This window comes from Neoarius graeffei, chromosome 20, assembly GCF_027579695.1.
Source record: "Neoarius graeffei isolate fNeoGra1 chromosome 20, fNeoGra1.pri, whole genome shotgun sequence".
Classification (NCBI taxonomy): domain Eukaryota; kingdom Metazoa; phylum Chordata; class Actinopteri; order Siluriformes; family Ariidae; genus Neoarius; species Neoarius graeffei.
Genome location: NC_083588.1, coordinates 14,356,541 through 14,368,985, shown reverse-complemented (window position 1 = coordinate 14,368,985; position 12,445 = coordinate 14,356,541). Strand labels below are relative to the sequence as shown.

At 44.5% G+C, this 12,445-nt stretch overlaps 1 protein-coding gene across 2 annotated transcripts in view; it reads left to right on the top strand.

Moving 5' to 3' along the window:
* Positions 1-12,445, top strand: part of LOC132868422 (trinucleotide repeat-containing gene 6A protein-like) — a 114,774-nt gene that overhangs the window by 10,836 nt on the left and 91,493 nt on the right. Inside the window, exon 2 of one of the 2 annotated variants that reach the window (XM_060901293.1) lies at positions 7,007-7,053. The exons of the other annotated variant lie outside the window; for it this stretch is intronic. The gene's annotated coding sequence lies outside the window, so the exon portion shown is untranslated. The remainder of the gene's footprint in view (positions 1-7,006; positions 7,054-12,445) is intronic. 2 annotated transcript variants of the gene reach the window in all.

Here is a 12,445-nt window from a genome sequence, read left to right as displayed (position 1 = left end):
ATTTTGATACTGTTGTTAAATACATAAATGAGAACAGCACAGAGCACCATAATATAATATCAACAAAAAATAATATTTTGGAAAACTTGGCAACTTGGTGTACGAGTATTGAAAGCAAATATACTTACTATCATGACGACAGCACCCAAAATATGTCCAACATGCTTTCTGTATTTAACCATTTATGAGAGAGAAAGCATTAGGAGCTTCATATTGACTAGGAATCAACTTGAAAAAAAATTAATTATTCCATAAAAATCGTATCGCAGCCGAGACCTACCCTGCTCCCACGTTTGCTAAAAGTCCTTTGTCATTTCTCCTTCTCGTACGCTTTATCGGCCGCCTTTTTCTCCTTGTCACAGGCTTTCGTCTAAACGGGGGAACAGGGGCGCTGCGCCCTCTTACTCTCGGCGTGCGCCCCCTTACCGACTCCGTGAAAACATCCCAGCAACACCACGTGACAATATGTCTGATCATCAAATACGTTATAATTGCTCCAAAAATATTCCAATCATAGTAGATACACCGCCAGACGGTGCAAAAACAATCTGAATTGGCGTTTTCCAGACCGAGGCGCCATGTTGTTTAGTTGTTTACTTGTCGCGGCTGCTCTCGCGAGATTTGACATGGGTTACATACAAGGTCAGCTGACTTGTAGAGCGAGATTTCTCGAGACTGAATGACCTTTCATCCACCGGTGCGGGAGCTTTTGACAGAAGTAGTTCGCAAGTTGTTTTTGTTGACACTTGGGCATTTAAAGATGTCATCCCGCAGCACGAAGCGGAAGAAAGTCAAAGACTGTCTGGGGCAGAAGAAGATTACTTCTTTCTTTTTCAATGTTGACAGACAATGTGTTACAATTTCCCTCTCAGATAGCCTCAGAATGTCCCATTGGAGCCTCAATTTTTCAAAGGCTTCGCACGGCAGAGGGGGACGGACGGACAACCGGCACCATCCCCCGTCGCTTTGCTCCCTCACCATGGTGAGCGCCCTCATACTAAATTTTTCTCGAAAAAACCCTGAATGTAGTTCCATTACTGAACTTTGAGTATAGACCCCTTTCACATGACGTCACCGCGCCGCGAGATTTTGTTAGGCGCCATATTGGAAGACCAAGTACATGCACTCACAATATAAAACAAAGTACGAGCGAGAGTAAAGTGACACGATGGATGATAATTCTGGTTATGTGAGTACATTACCAGCTGCAGAAAGGGCACGGTATGTGGAGAAACTGGCTGTGATTGATGGGTTTGACCCATATGATAAGACTCGCGGCAAGGGAGAATGGAAACATAAGGATGACCGGACACCAATTCTGCCATCTGTTTGCTACCCAGACATTGTAAACTATTTGTTGTTTACACCCAGTGCCTACACTCAGTGTTCGAACTATGCCGATATTTTCGGGGGGTCCCTTTTTTTCCCTGGGGGGGTGCTTGCGCTTGTCTCAGAGCGCGGATCTCCAAACACATGAGAAGCCTATCTTGCGCACATATCACGCGGACTCCACACACGCATCGCGTCTGAAGTCATAACTCATCAGGGGAAATCGTGTCTGCATTGGCATGTTCAAAAAACAACCTCGCGTCAACAATGATACCACACGCAAGGAAAAAAAAAACCAAAACAGTCAGGCTACTCAACAACCAACCTGGCAGCAGCGAGCAAGCCCCAAACCATCCATTATTATTATTATTATTATTATTATTATTAAATTGTAGAAGTCTGGGAGGCTTGCTCCTCATCCAGTTATCAACTTGGGGCCAATTTAGCATGTTTTAAATCTGAATTTCTTGCGTTTGCGTACCTCAAAGTGTCCGCAGATCATGCACAGACTTATCCATTATATCCACAGTTTTTTGCCAAGTCTCTCACAGGTTTCTTTCAAGTCTACTGTTGGGCCAATAAATCATAAAACAGCTCAGATTTGTTTGTTTAAGTCGTTTGCCACTCCACTTTATTCTCGTGGGTTCACATACCGCTGCCGTTATTTCCCCCAATCACGAGTTTGTTGGTCTTCCAAAATGGCGCAGGGTCTGTTTACTTCCGGTTTCAGGTGACGTCAGTGAAAGGGGTCTATAGCACTGACCAGCCGATTATAGAATAAGGTAATTCCAGCTGTAATTCCAAATCGTCCGTCTGGTTTACCATGGATCTGGCGTTGGAGAGGTAGAGGCTTGGCAGTGGAGATTTGAGTGGCTGTTTTCTGAGCTTAGTCAACAGGCCGGCTCTGCAGCCTCGCTTTTGCTTCCGCTCCCGACGCCGCCTCCTTCGCTTTGCTTCCGATAACAATCCACGGAGACCCCGCTGGTCTCGCTATCTCGTCCGGAATGTTGTGCATGCGATGGAAATCGCTACAAACCGTCATTTTCTGCTGGAAACCAATGTCCAGTAAGTCCATACGGTTGTAGTGGATATTGAAGTCCGGTACAGACGAACAACACGCAAAAATACACACACAAAACATAAACGTGCACAGGTAGGGAGAGCTTGTAGCCGCAGCCGTTGTAGTAGAACTGTATATAGTAAGGTTTTCCAGAAGAAAAGGTAGAAGCAGAAGTAGAACCAGAAGTAGAAGGCGGTATGGCATTTGACCGACAAGATGGCGTCTGTCACAATCTGGATTGGCTGTGACGTCACATGCAAGTGCTCCATATGGTGCTGTGAACTCCTATTTTCAGACTAATTAGAAAGCACTTGTTCATGAACTGCCTTTGAAGCATTATTTCGTGCTAATGAGCACATTTTATGTCACAAGTGTAGTGTAAAGACGGTCAAAGAAATAATCCCTTGAAAGGGCTCCGTTATCCCCCGAAGCAGCTGATTTATTCCCACATGGGACTTCTGTAAGGCCACCCATTTTTTATCTTTAGGTTCACGGATTTTTTCAACATATTTTTGATGTCGGTCGAAATAAAAATAAGTGTCCTTGTCCAATTTTTTTTTTTTGCATGGCAAAATTTCAATGTCGGATTAAGATGATAAAATAATTAAAATTCAAGAGACACACTTTACATACATACACACACAAACATACACACGTATATGCACATCGAAGGCTGAGGCCAAGTTTACATTAGACCGTATCTGTCTCGTTTTCTTCGCGGATGCACTGTCCGTTTACATTAAAACGCCGGGAAACGGGAATCCGCCAGGGTCCACGTATTCAATCCAGATCGTGTCTGGTCCGGTGCTGTGTAAACATTAAGAATACGCGGATACGCTGTGCTGAGCTCTAGCTGGCGTCGTCATTGGACAACGTCACTGTGACATCCACCTTCCTGATTCGCTGGTGTTGGTCATGTGACGCGACTGCTGAAAAACGGCACGGACTTCCGCCTTGTATCACCTTTCATGAAAGAGTATAAAAGTATGAAAATACTGCAAATACTGATGCAAATACTGCCCATTGTGTAGTTATGATGGTCTTTAGGCTTGCCATCCTTCCACTTGCAAGTGGTAAGTGACTTGCGCACAGCGGCTCAGTCCCGAATCACTGCTTGTGCACTACACTCGCGCGCTCTGTGAGCTGCGCAGGGCCAGAGTGCGCACCCTCCAGAGGGCACTCGCTGTTCAGGGCGGAGTGATTTGGAGCGCAGCCGCTGAGGAGGAAGCGATGGGCCGCCCTGACGCATTTCAACTTGCGTGCCGAATTAGTCATGTGATTAGCGTATCCGTGTATTGGCGTTGCTGTGTGCACGCGAATCGTGTATTGGCGTTGCTGTGTGCACGCTAATCGTTTTTAAAAACGTTAATCTGATGATCCGCTGATACGGTCTAATGTAAACCCCACCTGATACGTTCGTGCTACTTGATTCGATAGGACTCTCTGCGGCACCATCCTCTTCTAATTCCACAGTCGGATACTTGCAGCCAAAATCGCGAACTAACGTTATGGCAGGCATAACCAAAGATCGTTCTGATCTTTTCATTGTTTACTTTCAATGCTTGAGCGACGAAATCGCCCACGTTTTGGTGAGTGAGACAGTGAAAAGACTTTTTCTTGACCACACTTTATGCTTACGTACAGTTAAGGCGATAGCTCGGAGTCCATGCTGTCAGGTTCGGCCATGGTCAGCACGAGGTTGACGCTGTCGTAAAGCCTCGTAAATACCGTAAAAACATTCAAGTGAATACTCGATGTCGTAAATAGTTTCGTTTTCGGACTCGGCTGAAGTGGATATATACAACACACATTGTCGTTTGTATTTGCGATTCTAATACTTTATACTTAAAGAAATATGACCTGGGCTACAGTGCTGCTACAAGAAAAATATGTGACTATTTTTTTTACATTTCTTTTTGTACGTTTTGGCGGTAAAAATAAAAATACACAGACTTTTTTTACTTTTCTAGCGGTAGTATTTAACTGCCGTCGGCGGATCCGTGATCCGAAAAATCTAAAATAAGTCGCCTAATAGCGAACTGAGCGGATCGCTCAAAAGATTCCAACGTTGCCTTCTTGAGTTTTCTCAAAAAAAAACCCCCAACAACCTTTCATTTGGCCTTTCAGAAGGACCGAAGAAAAGCCGTGATAATCAAAAGGTAAATTTTCTTCAAATAAACACCACTGACTTGATATCGAATCGGTAGCCTTGGCGAACCACGAGGTGGGTTTCGTTTATCTTTTTATCTCCTGATTATCTTCCGATACGACCAAGTTATCACGAGGTTTCTCTTATTTCGTGTCTGGTTCTGAAGTTTATCAAGAAGTAGAACGGGCAATCGAACGTGATCAGGATAAGTGCTGCGGTTGTTGTTATTAAAGGTACACAAGAACGTAAGATGAACTGCTCGTATCGCGAGATCCCGATTCGCCGTCCTGGTGACTGTAATGCTTATGCGCAGTGCGCTATTGTTACGCTCGTTCTTACGACACGATGACATCGTGGCTTCGCCTCTGGGTCAGTAGCTACAAAAAGTACGTGGCAGCACCCGAAGTCTTGTTCCCCTAGGACGTCTGTAGTATTTAGGATAGATTCGCATGGGATGAGTGATCTCTGTACAAGTTAGCGTTCAAAACACCAAATATTCCATTGAGGATGACATTCATCTTGAGTAATCCTGATGAGTGTCATGGCAGCCGCAGAGTCTGCCATGACAGTGAGTGCTGGGCTCAAGGTGAGAGAATTCACGCCAGCATGTGGAAAACATGGACCGAATTTTAACACCGTATTTAACCTTCATCAATGTTTTTGTCAGGCTTTTAGGCTACATCCACATGACAACGGCAACGAGATTTTAAAAAAAAATATCGTGTCCACATGGGCAACGGATCAGTAAAATATCAGGTACATATGGCAACGCAACGCTTGCTGAAAACGATGCAATACACATGCCACACCTCTAGGGGCGCTGTAAGACGGTCCCATCGAAGACACCAGAACAATAGAAGTAAGGACGCATGCGCATAAACTATTATGTGCAAGACTTCATATTAGCCACAAAGTCAGAAAAATCTGTTCGTAAAATTACGTTATAATGACCAAATACAGTAAAAAGTATTTTTCCAGTCTCACCTGTGAAAGGTAATCCCATGTGATCTCGTTTGGACGGCAAACCTGTTGGTACAGTTAAACGCAGCACATGAATGAGGCATCTTTATTCTTCGCTTTGACCTATCCAATATGGCGGCAAGGATGACGTATGATTCTACGCGGAAGGCGGCGTCTTTAATGGTCCGGAATAAATTGAATGCTACACGTTGATGGATTAATTTGTTCTTCGACGCCCTTTTTGAGGAATGTATTGTAGGACTTAAACCAACATCTGAAGAGGTGAGATCGCTCCTTTTTTTCCCCCTATTTTTGCTGGCGGGATTGACTCTGCCCTAAGGGCTATTCTCTCACTCTCTCTCTCTGCACCATTACACAATAAATATTCCCAGTGAAAATATTTTGTAAGCGCGTTTCATGAACCAAGTTATAGGATTTGTTGACAACTCGCATCGAGTTCGTTACACTTCTACCTGGCGTGAAGCACATGCGGTTGTGACGTCATCGTAAACAAATCCGTTCTACTCATCCAGACGACTTCGCAATGGCGCCGTTGCCAGATTTTTCCACTCTGGAACCCGTTCTCAAAAGATTTCGTTTTGGGGCACCCAAAACGCCAGTGCCGTGTGGACGCCAGGCCGAAACGATAAACAATTTTATCAGATTCACCTGAATCCGTTGCCGTGTGGACAGGGCCTTAGTCGGTCAAGTCGTCTGATCGTTAGGTCACATGACCATAACGTGGGCATGTATATGTATGCTCTTCCTGTGTTGCAGACAGAAGCTCAGTCGCTTGCTAAAAAACCCTGGAAGCGTCGCTTTTCTGGCACTTCCTTTGAAGCTTCATGTAAAGTATTCAAATTTCATATTTAAATCAGTTTCCATGTGACGTGATGGAAAAGAGTGCCTCCTGGAATGTCTGAAGGAAAAACAGAAAACCTTTCTTCCCACAGGAGATAATGGAATCTTTGTCAACATGTCAGTTCAGTACTATTTATATCCTGGAGTTCTTCATACAGCTCATTTTATAGAAGATAAAATGCCATAATCGTTACAGACGAGCACATTTGTTGATATCTGAAGTCACAGAATTGGAAACGCAGTCCATTCGTGACCCATCAACTGGCGTTGAAGCAAAAAAAAAAACCCTTGGTGGTTTGTATGAGTTTTTCTGAGATGTGCGTAGTGTTTACATTAACTTCTCAAACGCGCACTGTTGCGTAGGCTCGCAGCGAGAGCAGGCAAAAGTGATTAACTATGAATGGAGCTGTTGGCCGACATCCAAACGGCTCCCTGTTCGATTTGTAGCGCACTCCGAAGGGTGCTGAAGCCATTATTCTACACCTCGTGTAGGGAACCGGGCTATTATTGGCCTTTTGGGACCGCCGCGTTAGACTGCACATCCTACCTCAGTTTTGAGTTGTTTGTTTTCGTCGTGTGTAATTGAATCAGTCGTGCAAGTCCTGTTAACTTGCTTTTAATTATATTCCACTTTTTCTTTTATTCAGAGAATTGGATGCTGTTGTCACCAAAGACATTGATAGAGAAGAACCAGGTTGGTTTCCTCTTGATTCTTACATTGCTCTGTGTGTGTGTGTTTGTGCGCATGTGCACCTTTCTCGGTTTTTCCAGTTCATGCCTCATGTACAAAGCTGCTTTAGAGACGCTGCTAGCGTAAGCAGTTGTTTTTGTGTTAAAGGGTTTGAGTGCTGGAGAAGCTTTACTGTTTTATATGTCGAGAGTGTGTGTGTGTGTGTGTGTGAGAGAGAGAGAGAGAGAGAGAGAGGGGGGCTTTTTGTATACTTTGTTGACAGAGTTCAAGAATTTAAAACTTCCAACAAGTTATTTCCTTCTTTTCGTTGTTGTCGTGAGCTTATAAGTTGCTGCAAACAGGTCCGAGTCGAATGAATTTGATGATGAGCGTACTTAATGGTCAAAGTACAGAGCAACAAATAAACGTGACTGAAACAACCTTCTGCTGGACGTTTTCTCGAAACACAGTGTAGCGCTACATACAGGGACACATCGCTATAGTTCTAAAGGCCAATTTATGCTGACAACCCAGTCTTCGCAGACAGCGTCTGCGTAGCCCCCCCACCTTCGCAGACGCTCTGCGCGCACCTCCCAAAAATTGTGACCACCGCAGAAGCCTTGCAGACAGCGTCGCAGACAAGAGGGCTCTGATTGGTCCACTCTACATCCGCTGTACACGCACTTCCGCTTCCCTACTTTCCCGGTTTGTTTTGTTTTCACGACCGCCGTTTTTAAAAACACGAGCGAAGATGGAGCAGCACGAAGAGCGGTTGATCGAGGAAGTGAGGAAGTATGTACATCTATACGACTCCAGTTCTAGTCATTATAAGTAACCGGAGGATAAACACTCCACTAACCACACCCACCAACTACTCCTAGCGATTTCGCGACTTCGTGCCCCCTTGCGTTGTGGCGGTGAATAACATCGCACACGCCTATTACTCCCCGCTCAACGATAAATTACAACTGTCTGCGAAAAGCTATCTGCGAAAGCCTTGTCGCAAGAGCATGCAGAGGCCTTAAGCTGCGTTGTATTAAATGTGGTGTCCTACTTAAAGGACATGCGCAGAATCTTTTTTTTTTTTTTTAATATGTTTCTGGGGCGGCACGGTGGTGTAGTGGTTAGCGCTGTCGCCTCACAGCAAGAAGGTCCGGGTTCGAGCCCCGTGGCCGGCGAGGGCCTTTCTGTGCAGAGTTTGCATGTTCTCCCCGTGTCCGCGTGGGTTTCCTCCGGGTGCTCCGGTTTCCCCCACAGTCCAAAGACATGCAGGTTAGGTTAACTGGTGACTCTAAATTGACCGTAGGTGTGAATGTGAGTGTGAATGGGTGTCTGTGTCTATGTGTCAGCCCTGTGATGACCTGGCGACTTGTCCAGGGTGTACCCCGCCTTTCGCCCGTAGTCAGCTGGGATAGACTCCAGCTTGCCTGCGACCCTGTAGAACAGGATAAAGCGGCTACAGATGATATGAAAAATATGTTTCTGAGTGGATAGTATCTCCATCCTCGATTCCTGTATGCTGCATAAATGGGGATAAAAAAATAGATATTTTTGAGAGTTAAAAATCGACCGACAAGTTGGTATTCGAGTTGCCCCGCTGAGCCAGCCAGCCCTGAGTGCGTGACGTCACTGCGGGAGCCGGTTTTAAGGCCGAGGCCTTTTCCAGCTATAGATCAAAGTCATATAAATAGAAATTTATGGTGAAAGTAAGAAATACCGTAACTGATTTGCTCAACTAAGACTGATTTGACTTCATTGATTGTGGGTTGACTCTCATTAAAACAGGATGGGTGTTATAACTTATGTAACATACATGTACATGCATGCATTTTCACTGATAAAACGTAAAAGGCTAATTAAATAATCAGATGAACTGAGACGATCACATTCTGAAGCAAATTAAGTCATCTTATACCGGTAACTTACACAATACAAGTTACATGTATTAATCTAAATGCAGGTAAAGGTGTTTTTGTTTTATATCCAAATGAGAGTCGGAGCTTACCCGTCTGCGTTCTCGCTTCTTGAAGGCCGATCTTGTGGCCGATTGTTTTTGAAACAATCTGACTTTCAGTTGTTGGTTCATTCGCTTCTTCCACGCAAGGGTGAGATGGCAGCAATATCCAGTTTAGAAAGAAGACGGCTGGTCCGTTCATTCTCTGTTGTCCATACTAAGTGCTCAGGCAATTACTAAAACCCGGGACGGAACGGGAAGTCATTGGTTTTAGCAACAGTCGCGGGGAGGTCACTGCCCGAGCGATAATCTGTCCTGGGTTTTGCCAAAAACCCTTGGCTCACTCCGGGAGGACTGGTGCCACTGAACTTACTTTCCTTTTCTTGTAGTTTTCTTTTCCTTTCATTGTTGGTCCTGCACCCTCTTTCAATACTGGCTTTTAGCCAACGCTCCTCAACAGATCAGAGGTTTCGTACGAGTCTTCAGTAAAATGTGCAGAACAGAGGAGAGACCACTTCGTAGGTGCCCAATGTGCCCGTGAACAACTTGCAAAACACCTTTGCAGTTTGAGCATTCTTCGGCCATGAACGCAGCGTAAATCCACCTTATGTCGTGTTGCTGCCCCCGCCAGCAACACACCTACATGGCATGGCGATAAATTGGCTCAAAATGGAGGATCGGCGTTGCAGTCAGCTCTATGTTTTAGTATCGCGGAAATAGCGATGAGACCGATCGACTTCCTGTTGTGACGTTAACGTCATTCACTCAGACCGCTACCGATATGAATAACTCGAATTGTAAAAATTACTCATCTCATCTCATCTCTAGCCGCTTTATCCTGTTCTACAGGGTCGCAGGCAAGCTGGAGCCTATCCCAGCTGATTACGGGCGAAAGGTCCCCTGACAAGTCGCCAGGTCATCGCAGGGCTGACGCATAGACACAGACAACCATTCACACTCACATTCACACCTACGGTCAATTTAGAGTCACCAGTTAACCTAACCTGCATGTCTTTGGACTGTGGGGGAAACCGGAGCACCCGGAGGAAACCCACGCGGACACGGGGAGGACATGCAAACTCCGCACAGAAAGGCCCTCGCCGGCCACGGGGCTCGAACCCGGACCTTCTTGCTGTGAGGCGACAGCGCTAACCACTACACCACCGTGCCGCCCCTGTAAAAAATTACTATTTTAGATTTATTGTTAACGCTTAAAACTCTTCCTGTGCCATTCTTCAGGTCTCAAGGCATTTATAAACGAAAGTGATGCCATGGTTCAGCGTATCTGCTTTAAGATGCATCTCGGCAATAACGACAACACGTAAAGTTGCTCCAACTTGAACATCCAGTCCTCCCTGCAGCGCTAACATGAGCGTGGACGCTTGAGTTTAGACCTCTAAGGGCTCGGCGATTATAGCCGAAAAATGTCATGCTTCATTTCAGTTGATATCGATAATTATTCATCGTGTTTGTGACCCTGGTTTTACCCGGCTGATTACCGGGAAGGTGGAAAAAGTTGATTTTGACCACTTGTTGACAAGTTCCTTCTCTGCACAGTGTTTCCTATGTCGACTTAACTTGGGTGGGCTGCCAAGGAAGGTTAACGTTTTAACAAACGTCTGAAGAACGTTCTGTGATAGATAGATGATAGTTAAATAATATTGGCTGATAGAGTGGTCTATCAGATATATTCCATTCAACTAGCATGATATTGAATGAGTCGGAGGAGTTGAGGATCATGGAATATATCTGATAGACCCCCCAAAAACGCCTATTATAATAATACACTCTTCACATCGGCATTCTCAAAGCCCGACGCTAGTTTGCGCGGCAGTCGAGTTGCTTTCCAGCTGGTGTAGTGTTAGCGAAGGACAGTGCTAGCATCGTCAAGCTGGAAAAAAAAAATATATATATATATATATATATATATATATATATATATATATATATATATATATAATTTATTTTCTCTGTATAATTTACTGAGTTACTTTTAAAATCAAGGTAGACAACGGCGTGACCTGGCAGCCAAAATTCTCTCAAAATCTTGCGCTTTTAACGAAGCAAACCTGGTGAACGTGTTTGTTTGCAAACTGTCAGTCGCTTGCTAGTGCAGAAGTTTTACGTCTCCGACGTGTGACGTCTTATCTTGACGTGCGGTATAATAATATTGTACGCTCCTTCTCCGTTGGGGAGAGTGGCGGAGTACACGGAGGATAAGCGAAATGATAATAGTGCATGCTATCAATAAACCTGCTAGAAGGGAATTGAGGTTTTTCACCCACGTGACCAAGTCATGTGATGCATCGTTAGGCTGCCATTTTGGACGTCACGGCTCGAATCAGTTTGAATGCAAGGAAGGCGACAAACAAAAAACATAAAAGAAAAAGGAGCGAGATGCAGAAAACACCTTCACTATCCAGCGACGTAGGGCATTTACAGGGCGAGCAGAGGGAGAGGTATTTTCAAAAATTGAGGTTAGCAGGCTTAGAGAACGACGTTTACCTGCTTCCACCAGGATTGTTCACTGACGTACGGAAGTACACGAAGCCCTCGTCTTTACCTGACTTCGGCCCACATGATCTGTATACTAGGGTTGGGCGGTATCCAAATTTTGATACCTTTAAACTGTCTGTGTTTTCCCGGGGTATACGGTATTACCGAGAAAAAAATATTTTGTTTCGGCCTACTGTGTAACGTGCGCCTATGCCTCAAATGTACTATTTAAAAGCAGCAAAGCGAATTTTGTGCATTGATGAATGGATTAAGAGATATTTCAAAGCATCACGCAACTCTTCCTTCATCTTGAAAATAGCATTCAACTGTCGTTTACACATGTCTGCGTTGAAACGCCATTTGCAGCACTATTTCACCTACTCCATCAAAAAAAGTACACGATGAGCAGGATCATACCCTTTCAAGCATGGGAAATAAAAAAAAGAAAAAGAATCAACCAACACCCAAGTCCGTTTAGACTGCGCGATAAACCATATTCTTCAGCGCAAATGAGGCGAACCTAATTCAAATGCGTGATAGCTGCACAAGGCAAATCATATGGGCCCACGTCATGCCATGGCGGGGAAATTAATAATCAAATGGCCTTACCTTGCTTAAAACGTTGTCTCGATCACATAACTCCTTACAATTATTCCACTTAAATCCATACGGTTTAACACACCCAACAAAGATAGCAAGCGCATTGCTAATTCCCACCAGAAACCTAACAGTTTACGCTACGATGTTTTCTTCCGTTTCTTCAGTAGATGACATTTCAAACGTTTATTACCCACATCCCAAATGTCATACGTTATATTATTTTACCTTGTTGTTACTCATGTAACCTACTCAAAACACAACTCATTGGAGAGATCTCGTGGAAGTGGAGTACCCCAGGCTATGGTGTGCCTTAGGGGACATATTAGATTTTTCGTTTGGTTTGAAACCAAAATACTGCCACACTGC